Consider the following 18,962-nt stretch of genomic DNA (forward strand, 5'->3'; position numbering starts at 1 on the left):
TCATTTGTGCCAGTCATTTCGTAGGTCAGTCATTCAATGATTCTTTGAACGAGAATCATTTGTGCCAGTCATTTCGTAGGTCAGTCATTCAACGCCAAGCAGTCATGTTCCATACATTACACTCTTCCAATCTCCCAGTGAGCTCCAGACAGCCAAGTCCCCTAGCTTGTCTCTCAGAGCCTCAGCACAACCCACAGATCTGGGATCAGTTTAGTCTTTTACATTATAGTGAATACGAGGGGGTACCTGATCCTAGAACAGCTCTGCCACTGAAACGTTCACAACCCACTACTGTACAATCAAACACATTTATTGATAAAGCCCTATTTTACATCAGCAGAAGTCAGAAAATGCTTCCCTTCTTCGTGTCACTTGAATCATCGACATGACAATAGGGACGTCCTTCGTCTCTGCCTGCCAGCAGCAGTAGTAATATATTCTGGTCAGTATTATGCATAGTACAGTACACTTGTATAGAGTACAAGATGTGTAGGCGTCAGACAGACACAGTGAAGGATTGAGGAGTTGTGTAAATACCAATAAGACGGAAGTCATTTATTACGTGCTGGCATGTAATGTAGTCATGAGACCCACACACACACACACACACTTCTAAAACTTCTTTACTTTGACGATGTGACACACACACACTCTCTCTCTCGCACGCTTACACACGCATGCACAAACACAGACACACACTTCCACTTCCTCTACAGTTAACAGACCTCGTCATCCACCCACAGTGCAGACTGTCCAGGACAGAGGGGCGATTTAGGCTAATTTTAGTCAGAGATGTGCCCATAAAGCCTCTTTGATTGGAGTGGCATGTGATGAAAGGGATGGGAGGAAGAGGGGAATTCTTACGATGACTCACAGACAAAGACATACTTTTCTCGGAGTGACAGAGCCAGAGAGAGAGAGGGATGAAGGGTCAGGGTCTCAGAAAGACAGAGAGAAGGGCAGACGGGGGAAGACAGTCCCCTCGTTTTATCTTTCTCCACTTCTCTTCTGCCAATCTCCTCTCTTATCTCTGTGGTTCTCTCTCTCCGTTACACATTCTGTCTGTTTCTTGTTTTCCTCTTTTTTTTGTTCTGAAACCATTTCCTTTTCTAAGGCGACAGGATCTCTATGTTTATGAGGAGACTCCAATTCTAATCTTGTTATGGGTTGGTTTGAGCTTGTGTGCGTGTGTGTGTGTGTGTGTGTGTGTGTGTGTGTGTGTGTGTGTGTGTGTGTGTGTGTGTGTGTGTGTGTGTGTGTGTGTGTGTGTGTGTGTGTGTGTGTGTGTGTGTGTGTGTGTGTGTGTGTGTGTGTGTGTGTGTGTACAGTGCCTTCAGAAAGTATCCACACGCCTTGACTTTTTCCACATTTAGCTGTGTTTCAACATGAATTTAAAACGGATTAAATTGAGATTGTGTCACTGGCCTATATATATATATATATATATATACACATATACACACACCGTCAAAGTGGAATTATGTTTCATCTCTGTACCTCACACAGACAATGATCTGTACGATCCCTCAGTCGAGCAGTGAATTTCAGATTCAACCACAAAGACCAGGGAGGTTTTCCAATGCCTTGCAAAGAAGGGAACCTAAAAAATAAAAAGCAGACATTTGAATATCCCTTTGAGCTGCTCAGGGATGTCACCATGAGGCCAATGGTGACATAAAAACAGTTACAGAGTTGAATGACTGTGATAGGAGAAAACTGAGGATGGATCAACAACATTGTAGTTACTCCACAATACTAACCTAAACACCAGAGTGAAAAGAGGAAAGCCAGTACAGAATACAAATATTCAAAACACATGCATCCTGTTTGCGATAAGGCACTAAAGCAAAACTTCAGAAAATGTGTTAAAGAAGTGAACTTTGTCCTGAATACAAAGTGTTAAGTTTGGGGCAAATCCAACACGACACATCACTGAGTACCACTCTTCATATTTTCAAGCATTTTTGGTGGCTGCATCATGTTCTGGGTATGCTAGTCATCGTCAAGGACGGGGGAGGTTTTTTTTTAGATTCAAAATAAATGGAATAGAGCTAAGCCTAGGCAAAATCCTAGAGGAAAATCTGGCTCAGTCTGCTTTCTAACAGACCCCGGGAAACAAATAAACCTTTCAGCAAGAAAATAACCTAAAACACAAGGCCAACTATACACTGGAGTTGCTTACCAAGATGACATTGAATGTTCCTGAGTGGCCTAGTTACAGATTTGAATGAAATAGGATTGAAGATTTCTGCAAAGACAATGAAAATGTCTGTCTAGCAATGAGCAATAACCAATTTACCCTGATTTAAGACAGCTTGTTTTGTCGAAACGATGGTTATTAGGTTATTAAATGATTGCCTCGGATTGCCTTTGCCTAAACAGGCGTGCATTTCTTTCGCCTCTAGATCAATAACCAACTCGACGTGGCTTGAAGAATATTTTAAAAGAATGTGCTAATATTGTACAATCCAGTTGTGCAAAGCTCTTAGAGACTTACCCAGAAAGCTTCACGACTGTAAATCACTGCCAAAAGGTGATTCTAACAATGAGATGAGACATTAATGTTTAACATTTTCAATACATTTGCAAAAAATGTCTAAAAACATGTTTTGACTTTGTCATTATGGGGTATTGTGTGCAGATGGGTCAGGAAAACCATCAATGTGGTGCATTTTGAATTCAGCCTGTAACACAACAAAATGTGGAACAAGTCGAGGGCCATTGAATACTTTTTGAAGGTGCTGTTTATGCGAATGACAAATCCAGACGGAGACTCTGACTTCTAGTATGATCCTAGAAGGGTTTGGATGGGAGCCATCTCTGTCTGGAGTTAGAACGTGTTCTGCAGAATAGGATAGAATTTCTCTGGGTCAGGACGTTGTCCTCGCCGTCAAAATTGGGGAGCGGAGTGAGAATAACAGAATGCGGTAGGTAGAACAGAGCCAGACAGCCGGCCGGCCCCTCATTTGCTCCATGCGCTGTATATAAAGAACTGTGTGACTGTATCACAATGCTATTCAGCTGACGCATCCAGTTTGGTGAATACATCTGGTTTGTGCTTTCCCTGTCCCCGCCTGGGTCTGTAGCTGAGAAGAACCTAACGATATCATTTGGTAGAATAAATACAGGATTTGTGCATTTCCCGGCTTCAATCGAACACGAGGCTCTCTCATTGACACCCACTGTGCTCTGTAAATGACTTGATTGTTTGAAGTAAGGCATACTAGGCATTATTTTCTCTTATGACTTCAATGTAGTAGTCATAACGCTTGATGAGGTTCCTGTTGAATGGTTAAACAGGTCTATTTCCTGTGTTTTTCAAGGGTTGTTACCCTCTTTCGCACACACACACACACACACACACACACACACACACACACACACACACACACACACACACACACACACACACACACACACACACACACACACACCCACAGACACATGCAAGCGAAAGGGATGCCACTGACAGAGATTTAATAAAGTAATCCACTCAAATGAATTACATAAAATCTCCATATTTGCCAGCAGTGTTAATCTTGAACCCTATCTCTAAAATCAGTTTTCCAGATGGCACCCTATTCCCAATTTAGTGCACTACCTTTGAGCAAGGTCCTACCCTATGGACCCTGGTCAAAAGTAGTGCACTAAACAGGGAATAGGGTGCCATTTGGGACCTAACCTACGGTTCAATTGTATAATTGGGTTCATTTTATTGGCCTTTGTGTCAGCGTTTCTGTAATGTCCAATAATAATCTCAAGTAGACATTATTCTGATTAAGGCCTGGAGTGGAAGGCTTTGGTTTGGTTGCTACCCGACTATGCATGAATACAGACATGACATGTGAAACCACACTTGGCGCAGAAACGAAGGGAGAAAGAGATGGAAGGAGGGAGGTGAGAAAATCCAGTAAAAGAGGGGAATGGATTCCAAATTTGTCAGGTCTCCTCTAGATGTGTAAGGATAGAGAACAGGGTTGGTAAGTGATGACTGGCGTTTGGTGGTGGTGGTGTTGTAGTAGTGGTAGTAGTAGAGGTAGTAGTGGTAGTAGTGGTAGAGGTGATAGAGGTAGTAGTAGTGGTAGTAGTGGTAGTAGAGGTAGTAGTGGCAGTAGTACTAGTGGCAGTAGTAATAACAGAGAAAGTAGTGGTAGTAGTAGTAGAGGCAGTAGTGGTAGTAGTAGTAGAAGAGGCAGTAGTGGTAGTAGTAATAACAGAGAAAGTAGTGGTAGTAGTAGTAGAGGCAGTAGTGGTAGTAGTAGTAGTAGAGGCGGTAGTGGTAGTAGTAGAGGCAGTAGTGGTAGTAGTAGAGGCAGTAGTGGTAGTAGTAGAGGCAGTAGTGGTAGTAGTAGAGGCAGTAGTGGTAGTAGTAGAGGCAGTAGTGGTAGTAGTAGAGGCGGTAGTGGTAGTAGTAGAGGCAGTAGTGGTAGTAGTAGAGGCAGTAGTGGTAGTAGTAGAGGCAGTAGTGGTAGTAGTAGAGGCAGTAGTGGTAGTAGTAGAGGCAGTAGTGGTAGTAGTAGAGGCGGTAGTGGTAGTAGTAGAGGCAGTAGTGGTAGTAGTAGAGGCAGTAGTGGTAGTAGTAGAGGCAGTAGTGGTAGTAGTAGAGGCAGTAGTGGTAGTAGTAGAGGCAGTAGTGGTAGTAGTAGAGGCAGTAGTGGTAGTAGTAGTAGAGGCAGTAGTGGTAGTAGTAGAGGCGGTAGTGGTAGTAGTAGAGGCGGTAGTGGTAGTAGTAGAGGCAGTAGTGGTAGTAGTAGAGGCAGTAGTGGTAGTAGTAGAGGCAGTAGTGATAGTAGTAGAGGCAGTAGTGGTAGTAGTAGAGGCAGTAGTGGTGGTAGTAGTAGTAGTAGAGGCAGTAGTGGTAGTAGTAGAGGCAGTAGTGGTAGTAGTAGTAGAGGCAGTAGTGGTAGTAGTAGTAGAGGCAGTAGTGGTAGCAGTAGTGGTAGTAGTAGTAGTAGTAGTAGTAGTAGTAGTGGTAGTAGTAGTAGTGGCAGTAGTGGTAGTAGTAGTAGTGGTGGTAGTAGTAGTAGTAGAGGCAGTAGTGGTAGTAGTAGTAGTAGTGGTAGTAGTGGCAGTAGTGGTAGTAGTAGTGGCAGTAGTGGTAGAGGCAGTACTGGTAGTAGTAGAGGCAGTAGCAGTAGTGGTAGTAGTAGAGGCAGTAGAGGCAGTAGTGGTAGTAGTAGAGGTAAAAGTGACAGTAGTAGTGGTAGTAGTAGAGGCAGTAGTAGTAGAGACAGTAGTGGTAGTAGTAGAGGCAGTAGTGGTAGTAGTAGAGGCGGTAGTAGTAGAGGCGGTAGTAATAGAGGCAGTAGTGGTAGTAATAGAGGCAGTAGTGGTAGTAATAGAGGCAGTAGTGGTAGTAATAGAGGCAGTCGTGGTAGTAGTAGAGAAGGTAGTGGTAGTAGTAGAGGCAGTAGTGGTAGTAGTAGAGGTAAAAGTGACAGTAGTAGTGGTAGTAATAGAGGCAGTCGTGGTAGTAGTAGAGAAGGTAGTGGTAGTAGTAGAGGCAGTAGTGGTAGTAGTAGAGGTAAAAGTGACAGTAGTAGTGGTAGTAATAGAGGCAGTCGTGGTAGTAGTAGAGAAGGTAGTGGTAGTAGTAGAGGCAGTAGCAGTGTGGTAGTAGTAGAGGCAGTAGTAGTGGTAGTAGTAGAGGCAGTAGTAGTAGAGACAGTAGTGGTAGTAATAGAGGCAGTAGCAGTAGTGGTAGTAGTAGAGGTAAAAGTGACAGTAGTAGTGGTAGTAGTAGAGGCAGTAGCAGTAGTGGTAGTAGTAGAGGTGACAGTAGTAGTGGTAGTAGTAGAGGCAGTAGTGGTAGTAGTAGAGGTGGTAGTAGTAGAGGCGGTGACAGTAGTGGTAGTAATAGAGGCAGTAGTGGTAGTAATAGAGGCAGTCGTGGTAGTAGTAGAGAAGGTAGTGGTAGTAGTAGAGGCAGTAGTGGTAGTAGTAGAGGTAAAAGTGACAGTAGTAGTGGTAGTAATAGAGGCAGTCGTGGTAGTAGTAGAGAAGGTAGTGGTAGTAGTAGAGGCAGTAGTGGTAGTAGTAGAGGCAGTAGTGGTAGTAGTAGAGGTAAAAGTGACAGTAGTAGTGGTAGTAATAGAGGCAGTCGTGGTAGTAGTAGAGGAGGTAGTGGTAGTAGTACAGGCAGTAGTGGAGGCAGTAGTGGTAGTAGAGGTAGTAGTGGTAGTAGTAGAGGCAGTAGTGGTAGTGGTAGAGACAGTGGTAGTGGTAGTAGTAGTGGCAGTAGTGGTAGTAGTAGTAGTGGAAGTAGTAGTAGTAGTGGCAGTAGTGGTAGTAGTAGTAGTAGAGGCAGTAGTGGTAGTAATAGTAGAGGTATTAGTGGCAGTAGTAATGGTAGTAGTATTAGTGGCAGTAGTGGTAGAGGCAGTACTGGTAGTAGTAGAGGCAGTAGCAGTAGAGGCAGTACTGGTAGTAGTAGAGGCAGTAGCAGTAGAGGCAGTAGTGGTAGTAGTAGAGGTAAAAGTGACAGTAGTAGTGGTAGTAGTAGAGGCAGTAGTGGTGGTAGTAGTAGAGGCAGTAGTGGTAGTAGTAGAGGCAGTAGTAGTAGAGGCAGTAGTGGTAGTAGTAGAGGCGGTAGTGGTAAAGGCAGTAGTGGTAGTAATAGAGGCAGTAGTGGTAGTAATAGAGGCAGTAGTGGTAGTAATAGAGGCAGTAGTGGTAGTAATAGAGGCAGTAGTGGTAGTAATAGAGGCAGTAGTGGTAGTAGTAGAGAAGGTAGTGGTAGTAGTAGAGGCAGTAGTGACAGTAGTAGTGGTAAAAGTGACAGTAGTAGTGGTAGTGGTAGTGGTAGTGGTAGTAGTAGAGGCAGTAGTGGTAGTAGTAGAGGAAGTAGTGGTAGTAGTAGAGGTAGTAGTGGTAGTAGTGGTAGTAGTAGAGGCAGTAGTGGTAGTAGTAGAGGCAGTAGTGGTAGAGGCAGTAGTGGTAGAGGCAGTAGTGGTAGTGGTAGAGGCAGTAGTGACAGTGGTAGAGGCAGTAGTGACAGTAGTAGAGGCAGTAATGACAGTAGTAGTAGAGGTAGTAGTGACCGTAGTAGTAGTAGTGGTTGTAGTAGAGGTAGTAGTGACAGTAGTAGTAGTCGTAGTAGTAGAGGTAGTAGTGACAGTAGTAGTGGTTGTAGTAGAGGTAGTAGTGACAGTGGTAGAGGCAGTAATGGCAGTAGTAGTAGAGGTAGTAGTGACAGTAGTAGTAGTAGTGGTTGTAGTAGAGGTAGTAGTGACAGTAGTAGTAGTTGTAGTAGTAGAGGTAGTAGTGACCGTAGTAGTAGTGGTTGTAGTAGAGGTAGTAGTGACAGTAGTAGTGGTTGTAGTAGAGGTAGTAGTGACAGTAGTAGAGGCAGTAATGACAGTAGTAGTAGAGGTAGTAGTGACAGTAGTAGTAGTGGTTGTAGTAGAGGTAGTAGTGACAGTAGTAGTGGTTGTAGTAGAGGTAGTAGTGACAGTAGTAGTGGTTGTAGTAGAGGTAGTAGTGACAGTAGTAGTGGTTGTAGTAGAGGTAGTAGTGACAGTAGGAGAGGCAGTAATGACAGTAGTAGTAGAGGTAGTAGTGACAGTAGTAGTAGTGGTTGTAGTAGAGGTAGTAGTGACAGTAGTAGTAGTCGTAGTAGTAGAGGTAGTAGTGACCGTAGTAGTAGTAGTGGTTGTAGTAGAGGTAGTAGTGACAGTAGTAGTAGTCGTAGTAGTAGAGGTAGTAGTGACAGTAGTAGTAGTCGAAGTAGTAGTGCTTCATAGAGTACTGGTCTAAACACAGACCTACAATCTACACTGTCTTGTTTCATCACTGGAAACTGAACTGATGTTGACAACAGCCCCAGATCTCTCCCCTTCTTAAAACCACCTTTTTTGTCCTTTATTATATATTCATGCATTATTTTTCACATTTCTCAATAAAGTATCTATCGTGTGCTATCCTATTTCATTATAAAATGCCCCACTTCTCTCTCTATAGATTCAGGCGCCCTTTTCCCTTCCTTCTCCTCTTCTCTCCCTTCCACCTTCCCCTTCCCTCCCAGTAGGTTTCATAATCATGTCCCCTGCCTTTCAATCACTCCTTGTCTGACCCTTCACTCTTTAAATCATAGTAACATATTCTAGACTCCACCCCGACACATCTGCCTGATCCCCCACTTGACACACACCATGTCAGTTAGTCTTGCTCCATCTGCAGAATCTAAATCAAACAGGCTTCATTCATCACACAGACACACACACCGCAGGGCAACCAGGGAGAAACCATCACGTCAACCATCAACCCTTACGGCAGCCTCTCTTTAGCTCAGCAGTGTGCTAAAACGACAAACACAGAGGACCAGAGTCACTAAAAGTGAACCTGTCTGTGCATAGTTTACACCTGTATTTCCAGTGGGGAATACACTAAAAGACTAAGAAAAAAGCTGTACAATTAACAGAGAAGCTAAAATATGAAACAGAAATGGCTTCGTCACAAATGGCCCACTTTTCCTCATGGACACTGGTCAAAAGTGTGTTGTAGTGTGTTTAGTGTGTTGCACTAAATAGGAATAGGGTAGCATTTGGGATGCAGCCTTTATTTACACCTTACCTTGATCACTTTCCATCTCTTAACCCGTGTTGCATCTTTAATATTGTATTCCCTTGGAAAATACCAGGTAAAGACTTTGAGCAGTGGCGACCCGTCATTCAAGGCAGGTGGAGTTGACGGGTGTAGTCGTGTATTTGGACAGCTGGTGTGTGTAGTTGTGTATTTGGACAGCTGGTGTGTGTAGTCGTGTATTTGGACAGCTGGTGTGTGTAGTCGTGTATTTGGACAGCTGGTGTGTGTAGTCGTGTATTTGGACAGCTGGTGTGTGTAGTTGTGTATTTGGACAGCTGGTGTGTGTAGTTGTGTATTTGGACAGCTGGTGTGTGTAGTCGTGTATTTGGACAGCTGGTGTGTGTAGTCGTGTATTTGGACAGCTGGTGTGTGTAGTCGTGTATTTGGGCCAGTTGATTTGTGTAGTTGTGTATTGGGGCAGCTGATGTGTGTAGTCGTGTATTTGGACAGCTGGTGTGTGTAGTCGTGTATTTGGGCCAGTTGATTTGTGTAGTCGTGTATTTGGGCCAGTTGATTTCTGTTGTTGTGTATTTGGGCCAGTTGATTTGTGTAGTTGTGTATTTGGGCCAGTTGATTTGTGTAGTTGTGTATTGGGCCAGTTGATGTGTGTAGTTGTGTATTGGGGCAGCTGATGTGTGTAGTCGTGTATTGGGGCAGCTGATGTGTGTAGTCGTGTATTGGGGCAGCTGATGTGTGTAGTCGTGTGTATTGGGGCAGCTGATGTGTGTAGTCGTGTGTATTGGGGCAGCTGATGTGTGTAGCTGTGTATTGGGGCAGCTGATGTGTGTAGTCGTGTATTGGGGCAGCTGATGTGTGTAGTCGTGTGTATTGGGGCAGCTGGTGTGTGTAGTCGTGTGTATTGGGGCAGCTGATGTGTGTAGTCGTGTGTATTGGGGCAGCTGATGTGTGTAGTTGTGTGTATTGGGGCAGCTGATGTGTGTAGTTGTGTATTTGGGGCAGCTGGTGTGTGTAGCCGTGTATTTGGGCCAGCTGATGTGTGTAGCCGTGTATTTGGGCCAGCTGATATGTATTTGACAGCTGATGTGTGTAGTCGTGCGTATTGGGGCAGCTGATGTGTGTAGTCGTGCGTATTGGGGCAGCTGGTGTGTGTAGTTGTGTATTTGGGGCAGCTGGTGTGTGTAGCCGTGTATTTGGGCCAGCTGATATGTATTTTGACAGCTGATGTGTGTAGTCGTGTATTTGGGCCAGCTGATGTGTGTGTCGTGTATTTGGGCCAGCTGATGTGTGTAGTTGTGTATTTGAGCCAGCTGATGTGTGTAGTTGTGTATTTGGGCCAGCTGATGTGTGTAGCCGTGTATTTGGGGCAGCTGATGTGTGTAGTCGTGTATTTGGGTGGCTGCAGTGACTGGCAGTAGGGCCTGAGGCAAAATAACAGGTGGCTTTGGAGCATCTAGCGAGGGTAAAACTGTAGAGCATTTAGCTAGCGTAAAAACACCAGTGTGGAGAATCTAAATTAGCTAGGATAACACTAACGCTGCACAACACTGCACTTCAATAGCTAGGATAAATAACACTGCTCTCCCCAGTGAGCTCTCCTGCTTGGCAGATTGTGAGCACACAGCCCACCTTCCCTAACACAATGACATCTCTCCGGTTTAACAAGAGAAGAGCATGGTTCAGTATCATGAATATGGCCAACACCATTGTCATTACAAAAAAAACTGAATAGTGCACAGAAATACATGTAAACAAGACAATAACATGAACAAACGATGCTCCCCGGGACTCGCCTCTCTAGTTCTCTAACATATTGATCTGTACGTCATTGTGCATATCATCTGTTTTTCTATCCCTCGTCTCTCTATCCCTTTTTTTCCTATTTTTTCCTTGCTGCCACCTTTACAGCCAATCCTCCCTGTGACCTTGTTTCTCTCTCCTGTTGATCCCTCCTTCTCGCTCTCTTTTCTCTCTCTCGTCAAACAATCCCTCCCTCCCTCGCTCCATCCATCACCACCTCTCTCTTTCTCTCGCCCCCCCCCCCCCATTTCTCCCTGCCCTCTCTTAAATCACTCTATCCATCCATCCCTCTGTTAGAACAGCTCAATTAAATGCTGGCTGGCATCAGAGAGAAGGAGATTACATTCTGCTCTGGTATACCTAACCCAGGGTAATCATACACTGTACTATACGTGTGTGTGTGTGTGTGTGTGTGTGTGTGTGTGTGTGTGTGTGTGTGTGTGTGTGTGTGTGTGTGTGTGTGTGTGTGTGTGTGTGTGTGTGTGTGTGTGTGTGTGTGTGTGTGTGTGTGTGTGTGTGTGTGTGTGTGTGTGTGTGTGTGTGTGTGTGTGTGTGTGTGACAGCTATGCGCATGTGTTTGTGTTACTATATGAAAGAAAGTAAGTAAGAGCAACTCTGTTTCTCTCTGGCTGTTACAGCAGCTCGGTCTAGGATTGCCAAACAGCCGGCAGTAGCAATACACTGATTATTGCATTAAACAGTTTGAAAATACAAGCAGTAGCTGCAGGAGCACGGAGCAGTCTCCTGGGCATTTCGCCTCAGAGAGCGCGTGCATACATACACACACACACACACACACACGCACACACACGCAAGCAATGACACACACACACACACGCAAGCAATGACACACACACCTCCCTGCCTATATCTTGATCCATATTGTGTGCTGTCCCAATGGTAACAAGTCATTGTCAGCCGCCGGGCAGTGTCCCCAGTACTGTCCTCATCTCATCTGGGACAGGCTGGAGGTTATTGAGGCATGGCGAGAGGGAGGGGGGTGGAGAGAGGGCGAAGAGAGTGAAGGCAGAGAGAGGGAGTGTTTTCTCACGACATGACAGCGCTCACACCCAGGAGACTAAAGAAGACACAGCATTTAGTATAGACTGCCTGTTATGTGTTCTATGGCCTCTCATCTGCCTAATGGAGATGTGAGAGCTGGTTGCCATGTTTGGCACATCGCCAGATGTTTGCATCCGTTCACGGGCACACCTGTACAGTCTGTTGTATTGGGAGAGATGCCCGACTGCCACACCCATATTTTCCATTCCAATGTCTCTCTCTTTCTCTCTTCTCTCCTTCCCCTCCCTCTCTCTCTGTCCCATCAGACAGTACTGTAGTTCGTTTAAGGTAGCAAAAGGGAAGGATACAGGGGCTCCCCAGAGGAGCACCAACCCAGATAACATCCTATTCCCAGAGAAAGAGAGTGAGGGAGAGGAGAGAGAGAGAGAGAGAGAGAGAGAGAGAGAGAGAGAGAGAGAGAGAGAGAGAGAGAGAGAGAGAGAGAGAGAGAGAGAGAGAGAGTCTCTGCAGTAGAACAGCCAGGACAGGAGAACCTGTATTCACAAAGCAGGCGTGCTGATCGATCAGGTCCTTCCTGTCCATATGATATTATTTATGGAAGTGCAAAACGGATCCTAGATCAGGAGAGCTACCTGCCACAGATTAGACCTCTATCCTCCCGACCACGAGCCTGGTCCCAGATCTATTTGTTCTGAATACCAACTCGTATGGTCATTGTCATGCCATGAACTAGACTGGTCCCAGATGTGTTAGTGCTGCATAGCCAACTCCCATAGGAACACACACAGATCTGGGACCAGCATGCAACCAGACGAGTGAAAATACCATTACAGAACAACGCAATCACAGCCATGCTTAAACAACATCAAACCAGTGAGATATAGGAGAGGCTGGGGGAGGGGAGGACAACAGCGGGGGATAGTGGGAAAATATGGCCAAAGTAGCAAGGTAGAGAAAGATCTATGTCAAAAACAGATTTGTTTTTGTTGCTAAAAATACTAATTAATTAGAACAAATGTGTAGAGGTATGCACTGTCAAAAGTGCAGGACACAAGTGAAATTAACTGCTCAAATTCCTCACATAGCAAATACTGATACATAGAATGTTGAAGAAATCAAATGTTTACGTTACATATTTTTGAAAATTGCTAAGTGAGCAAAATAACCCACACTCATGTTCAATGTTAAACAAAAAAGACAACGTGCAATCACTTATTTTGAATTTGTATCGTATCACACAATCCTCCAGATGTCAAATCAAATGTATATTTACGCAGATTATCGAAGCATCAGACGATACTATGATTTCCTTCAACGAGGCTCCACAACAACACTGCATTGAATTGTAATAGCTGAGCCAGACCCTGTTGCATGCTACATGCTATCTGAGTGTGTACCCAGCCAAATGTACTAATGACATGCAATAATACTCTTTCCCTATTAATATCCATTCAAACTATTCAACGAGATGTCTTCTTCAATGCACTTTCATTTCGAATTCATTAAAAGTCAACCATAAAAAGCAGATGCTTCGGTACAAAACCTACAACATCGAGAGAAATTATGAGAAGCACATTTGCTCATTTTAACAATAGTTTGATCGTTTTATCCAATGACATCACCACTAATATTGCCCTCCAGACACTACTAATATAGTCACAGCGACACATGACATGACTCTTCTAGAAATGTGACTCAAATTCATCTCTCCACCTCAGCCGCTTCAGACAGGCTAGTAAGACTACCATCTTGTAAAATGTGGGATTGTAATTGCAGATGTGAGCCAGGTGTGATGAAGACATCATCCGGCCACCTCTCCTCCACCCAGCCAGCGTTCTAATTAACCCCGCTCTCATCTTGTCTTTTTAAACGGCTGTGTTCTTCTCTTACCTCCACAGGTTTAAACGACGGCCTCGGGGGTGTTGATCCTTCTTTTCCTCTGGCAACTCCTTGTCCTCCCTTTTTTCTTCCTAGTTCTTCCTTTTCTTCTTCTCTATCAAATTGATTGTGCCCTCTCCTCTCGCTGTTCTGATGCTGCAGTGATTCAAAAACACACCCTCTCTCCCTCTCTCTCAGCCGCTCTCTCTGCCTCCCTCGCTCTCATTGGCTGCCTGCTAGAGGTGAGGTGACATCACCCTTCTTCTCCTCTGCCTCTCCCCTCATCCCTCCCTCTTCTTCTCCTGCCTCGCTCTATTCGCTCACTCTTGTTCGATTCTGACCATTCCTTTATTGTCTTCTTCCCCCCCCATCATTCCCTCCCTCCCTCTCTCCATTCCCTCCGTGCACCCCTCCTCCTCCCTCCCCTCTCTCCATTCCCTCCGTGCACCCCTCCTCCTCCCTCCCCTCTCTCCATTCCCTCTGTGCACCCCTCCTCCTCCCTCCCCTCTCTCCATTCCCTCTGTGCACCCATCCTCCTCCCTCCCCTCTCTCCATTCCCTCTGTGCACCCCTCCTCCTCCCTACATCCATCCTCTCCTCCTTTCTCTTCTCCGCTGCTGGCCGTATGCATGCAGTCTTTCCAGCTGGATTAGTCTTGCCAGGTTCCAGCAGCAAGCCAATCTGCTCTGCTGCCAGATAGCAGCTCTCTCTCCTTTTCCTATATGCAGCCATGCAGATCAGCTCTAGCAGGCATAACAATACACTTATTAGCATAGTGGTATAGCCTATGGCCCTACCCACTCTGCTCTACATCTCATTCCCTGCTCATGTCCAAAATGGTACACTATTTCCTACATAGTGCCCTACTTTTGGCCATAGCCATTACGGAATAGGGTACCATTTGAGACGCATACTGTGCCTGTAGGCTCTCTAATTGCAGACGGACACACCCATATGGCCCTGGTCAAAAGTAGTGCACTACATAGGGAATAGTGTGCCATTTTGGACGCAACCTGCGTCTCTCTCTCTCTCTCTGTCTCGTTTCCTCACCATGCTCTGTCTAATAGCCCTATACATGTGCTTTAAAGGAACAGCCAAATGACCCTTGATATTAATAACGTCTAATGGATTCTGGCTTCTGTCGCTGCTAAAAAGGCATCTATTGCAAACTCCTGGTTCAGGAGAATCATTCTACAGCGTGTAGGAAGTCTAGCTCAGACAGATCAATATGGATAATGTCTCTCTTATCTCTGCTCATTTCACTGATAAACAGAGTACTCTCTTCTTCCTACTGGACGTATGGCTCTAGATGTAATCAGGAAAGACCCCTCTCCGTCTCTCTTCTTCACCATGCTCTGTCTAATAGCCCTATGCAGGTAACGTCTACCATAGTCAACCAAGCCCATGTTTCCCTTAGAATTAACGGATTCTGAGACACCTACTGCACACTATCTATTGGGTTTTCAGTTGATAAAGCGATCAAAAGGAAACAGAGTCAGTGTCGGACAACGTTGTTGTGTTATGAAACGTAATTCTATGTGGAGAAAAATGTGTTGTCTGTGATCTGTGACTAGGAGGTGTGGCTGAGGGGCGGAGCTGGGAAATGCCATGTTTAATTTATTTTATTATTTATTATCATTTATTTATTTATTACCTTTATTTAACTAGGCAAGTCAGTTAAGAACAAATTCTTATTTTGACGGCCTAAGAACAGAATGTTGATTGGGGGATAATAACTCTGAGAACTGCTGATTGTGGGATAATGAGGAAGTGGCTCAGGAAGCCTATCTGTGTCGTGACATGATAACAGACAGGCAGAGGGGTGATAACAGTAATACAACCCCGGGGGAATATGGTACTCAATGTCTTACGGTGGTCTGGTACGACTGTACATAACTGATCCTAAAAACTGTGAAGGGAGAGAGCGAGTTGGCTGTATTCTCTGATAAGGGTCTTTGTGACCAAAATCTAAGTTTATCTAAGTGGGCAAAGACACATTTCTATAGTTTCTTTCTGCAGCCGTCAGGAGATACCAGTGATACAACACCGGGGGACTTAAAGAGTCTGACTCTTGATACTTGCTGTGATCTGGAGTCTGGGCTGATCAGGACTGGGTAGAACAAACTGGCTTTCACTGATCCTCACACTTATCTTTTCTGATGGTCTTGTGAATTGTGTCTGCAACCTGAACTTTCTCTGAAGCACTGTCTACTCCTCTCCTTCATATTGGTCCTGAGAACTGTGAAGAGAGCGGTGGAGACCGAGAGCAAGAGAGAGACTGAGTGACAGAGACAGAGACGGAAAGAGATAATGCCATCAGCGTGCAATATTCACATAACCACACAGAGATTTGAGGATGACGATATTGTCCAGTCCCATTGAGCTCCACGTTATTCCACTGGGGCACTGATGCCAGTCCAGTCTGAGTGCCAGGCTTCCCATCTGCCAATATACCCAGTCCCATAGGAAGTGGCAGACAAAGGAGGAAGAAGACAACGGACACACAGTGGAGGAGCATGGCAGAGGTGATTGATTACAGTGAGAACACAGATCATGTACGACAGAACCCCAGAGGTTACACAGCCATATTTAGAGATCTGAGGGGAGGCTGGGCTTATGAAAGCCTGGAAACACAGTAGGCCTGAGGCAAGACATGAGGATGGGACAAGGGCTAAGGCTGAAAACCTTTGTAGAATTACAGTATACAAAATGCATTATCTGTCAAAATGGTTTCTGTTTTTTATTTCTAAAACCCTGGCAGATAGCTAGCTGCAGAGCAGGGGTGGAATGAAGTTTGTGATAGATTAGGCACTAAGGATATTGAGGGAAATGACCTAGCACTATTTGTTGGCACAAATGTGAAACTTCAGTCAGCAGCGAGAGTTGAGATAAGAGGTTTTTTTTGTACAGTTCATTTACACAGACGTTTAATTTGAACATTCTCTGTTAAGACCCTGTTGTGAAAATACACAAATATGTAATAATGGAACGTTGGTAATGTTTAGAGAGGCAGCTCAGCGGTTCATTCAGAGTGGGTCAGGAGAATCATTCCACAGCGTGTAGGAAGTCTAGCTCACACAGATCAATATGGATAATGTCACTCTGCTCATTTCACTGATAAACAGAATACTTCTCTTCTTCCTACTGGATGTATGGCTCTAGATTTAATCAGGAAAGACCCTTTGAGGTCCATTTCCAGCACAACTCGACCGATAGAGGGAGAAAGCTAATCGAGAAAACACCAAGAGTAATACCTTTTCGTTATCAGATTTTTACTTTGCCTTTTATCAAGCTGTAGCCTACTTTCACAAGTTCTTATCTACACTGAACAAAAATATTGTAAAATGTTGATCCCATGTTTCATGAGCAGAAATAAATGATCCCAGAAATGTTCTATACGCACAAAAACGTATCTCTCAAATGTTGTGCACAAATTTGTTTACATCCCTGTTAGTGAGCATTTCTCCTTTGCCAAGATAATCCATCATCCTGACAGGTGTGGCATATCAAGTGGCTGATTAAACAGCATGATCATTACACATGTGCACCTTGTGCTGGGGGAAAATAAAAGGCCACTAAAATGTGCAGTTTTGTCACACAACAAAATGCCACAGATGTCTCAAGTTTTGAGGGAACGTGCAATTGGCGTGCTGACTGCTGGAATGTCCACCAGAGCTGTTGCCAGATAATTTAATGCTCAATTCTCTACCATAAGCCACCTGCAATGTCGTTTTAGAGTATTTGCCTCACAACAGAAAGACCACTGTAACGATTTTCGTTGGTGGAAGGAGAGGAGGACCAACGATAGACAGCTGCCTCTGATTGAGAACAATACCAGACCAAACATAGAAAAAGAAAACCTAGACCTACAACACACCCTGACCCTGAATACCCACCCACATCACACTCTGAGCAAACTAAAAATAGAAACCGTCAAAGCAATCTACCGTCAGGGCGTGACAACCACGCGTAACAATACCAGCCCAGGACCTTCAAATCCGGTTTCTTCACCTGCAGGATTGTCTGAGACCAGCCACTGCAACTGTGGGTTTGAACAACCGAAGGATTCCTGCTCAAACTGTCAGGAACCGTCTCATCTATGTGCTCATTATCCACACCAGGGTCTTGACCTGACTGCAGTTCGGAGTCGTAACCGACTTCAGTAGGCAAATGCTCATCTTCAATGGCCACTGACACGCTGGAGAAGTCTGCTCTTCAAGGGTGAATGCCGGTTTCAACTGTACCTGTAGATGGCAGACAGCGTGTATGGCGTTGTGGTTCAAGCGGTTTGCTGATGTTAACGTTGTGAACAGAGTGCCACATGGTGGTGGTGGCGTTATGGTATTGTTCTTAACTGACTTGCCTAGTAAAATAAAGGTAAAACAAAAAAATGGTATGTGCAGACAAGCTACGGACAATGATTACAATTGCATTTTATCAATGGCCATTTGAATGCACAGCAATACTGTGACGAGATCCTGAGGCCCACTGTCGTGCCATTCATCCACAGCAATCACCTCATATTTCAGCATGATAATGCACGGTCCCATGTTGCAAGGATCCGTAGGTAATTCCTGGAAGCTGAAAATGTCCCAGTTCTTCCGTGACCTACATACTCATGTCCCCCATTGAGCATGTTTGGGAAGCTCTGGATCGACATGTACGATAGCACGTTCCAGTTTCCGCTGATATCCAGCAACTTCGCACAGCCATTTGAAGATGAGTAGGACAACATTCCACAGGCCACCATCAACAGCCTGATCAACTTTATGCGAAGGAGATGTGTTGCACTGCATGAGGCAAATGGTCACACCAGATACTGACTGGTTTTCTGATCCACGCCCTACCTTTTTTTTAAGGTATCTGTGACCAACAGAAGCACATTTGTATTCCCAGTCATGTGAAATCCTTAGATTAGGACCTAATGAATTTATTTCAATTGACTGATTTCCTTATATGAATTGTAACCCAGTAAAACCTTTGAAATTGTTGCATGTGGTGTTAATATTTGTGTTCAGTGTACATAGCGCCTGTTATTCCACCTGGCTGTCACACAATGCCTCTCATCTCATCTTATGGTGAGCTACTTTTCTTCTGTTTTAATCCATTTATCTGATTATCTTCACCTGACCTCATTTACACCTCTTCTTTCCTACTCTCTTTCTTACCCTCCGTCTCTCTTCCTCCTGGAGAGTAAGGATGAGTCAGCTAGCAGAAGAAGGGAAATGTTGATGAAGGAAAGATGAGAAGGGAGGAACGTAGGGAGAGAGGGAGAGAAGGAGAGAGGGAGAGAAGGAGAGAGGGAGAGAAGGAAAGAGGGAGAGCGGGAGAGCGGGAGAGCGGGAGAGCGGGAGAGAAGGAGAGAGGGAGAGAGGGAGAGAAGGAGAGAGGGAGAGAAGGAGACCAGGAGAGAAAGAAAGAGGGAGAGAAGGAGAGGGGAGAGAGGGAGAGAAGGAGAGGGGGAGAGAGGGGAGAGGGGGAGAGGGGGAGAGAGGGAGAGAGGGAGGAGGGAGGGGGAGAGGGAGGGGAGAGAGGGAAAGAGGGAGTGGGGAAGCATGAATGAACAACTTACAGTCGAGGGTTGCACGAAAATGGGACGCTGTCAGCAGAATAAGGAGAGAGAGAGAAAGAGAATTCCATCAGCATAAAGAGCAAATGAGACCAACAAAGGTATTGACTAAAACAGAAAGGATACGTGGGCATTGAGAGACAGGAAGAGAC

General features: G+C 44.9%; 1 protein-coding gene across 2 annotated transcripts in view; it reads right to left on the bottom strand.

Moving 5' to 3' along the window:
* The window catches only part of l1cama (L1 cell adhesion molecule, paralog a), an 87,340-nt gene extending 73,909 nt beyond the window's left edge, over nt 1-13,431 (bottom strand). For both annotated transcript variants that reach the window (XM_052482499.1, XM_052482498.1), the window contains exon 1: nt 13,255-13,431. The gene's annotated coding sequence lies outside the window, so the exon portion shown is untranslated. The remainder of the gene's footprint in view (nt 1-13,254) is intronic.
* Nucleotides 13,432-18,962: the final 5,531 nt, after the last annotated feature.

The sequence above is a fragment of the Oncorhynchus keta genome, chromosome 27 (assembly GCF_023373465.1).
Source record: "Oncorhynchus keta strain PuntledgeMale-10-30-2019 chromosome 27, Oket_V2, whole genome shotgun sequence".
NCBI classification, from domain to species: domain Eukaryota; kingdom Metazoa; phylum Chordata; class Actinopteri; order Salmoniformes; family Salmonidae; genus Oncorhynchus; species Oncorhynchus keta.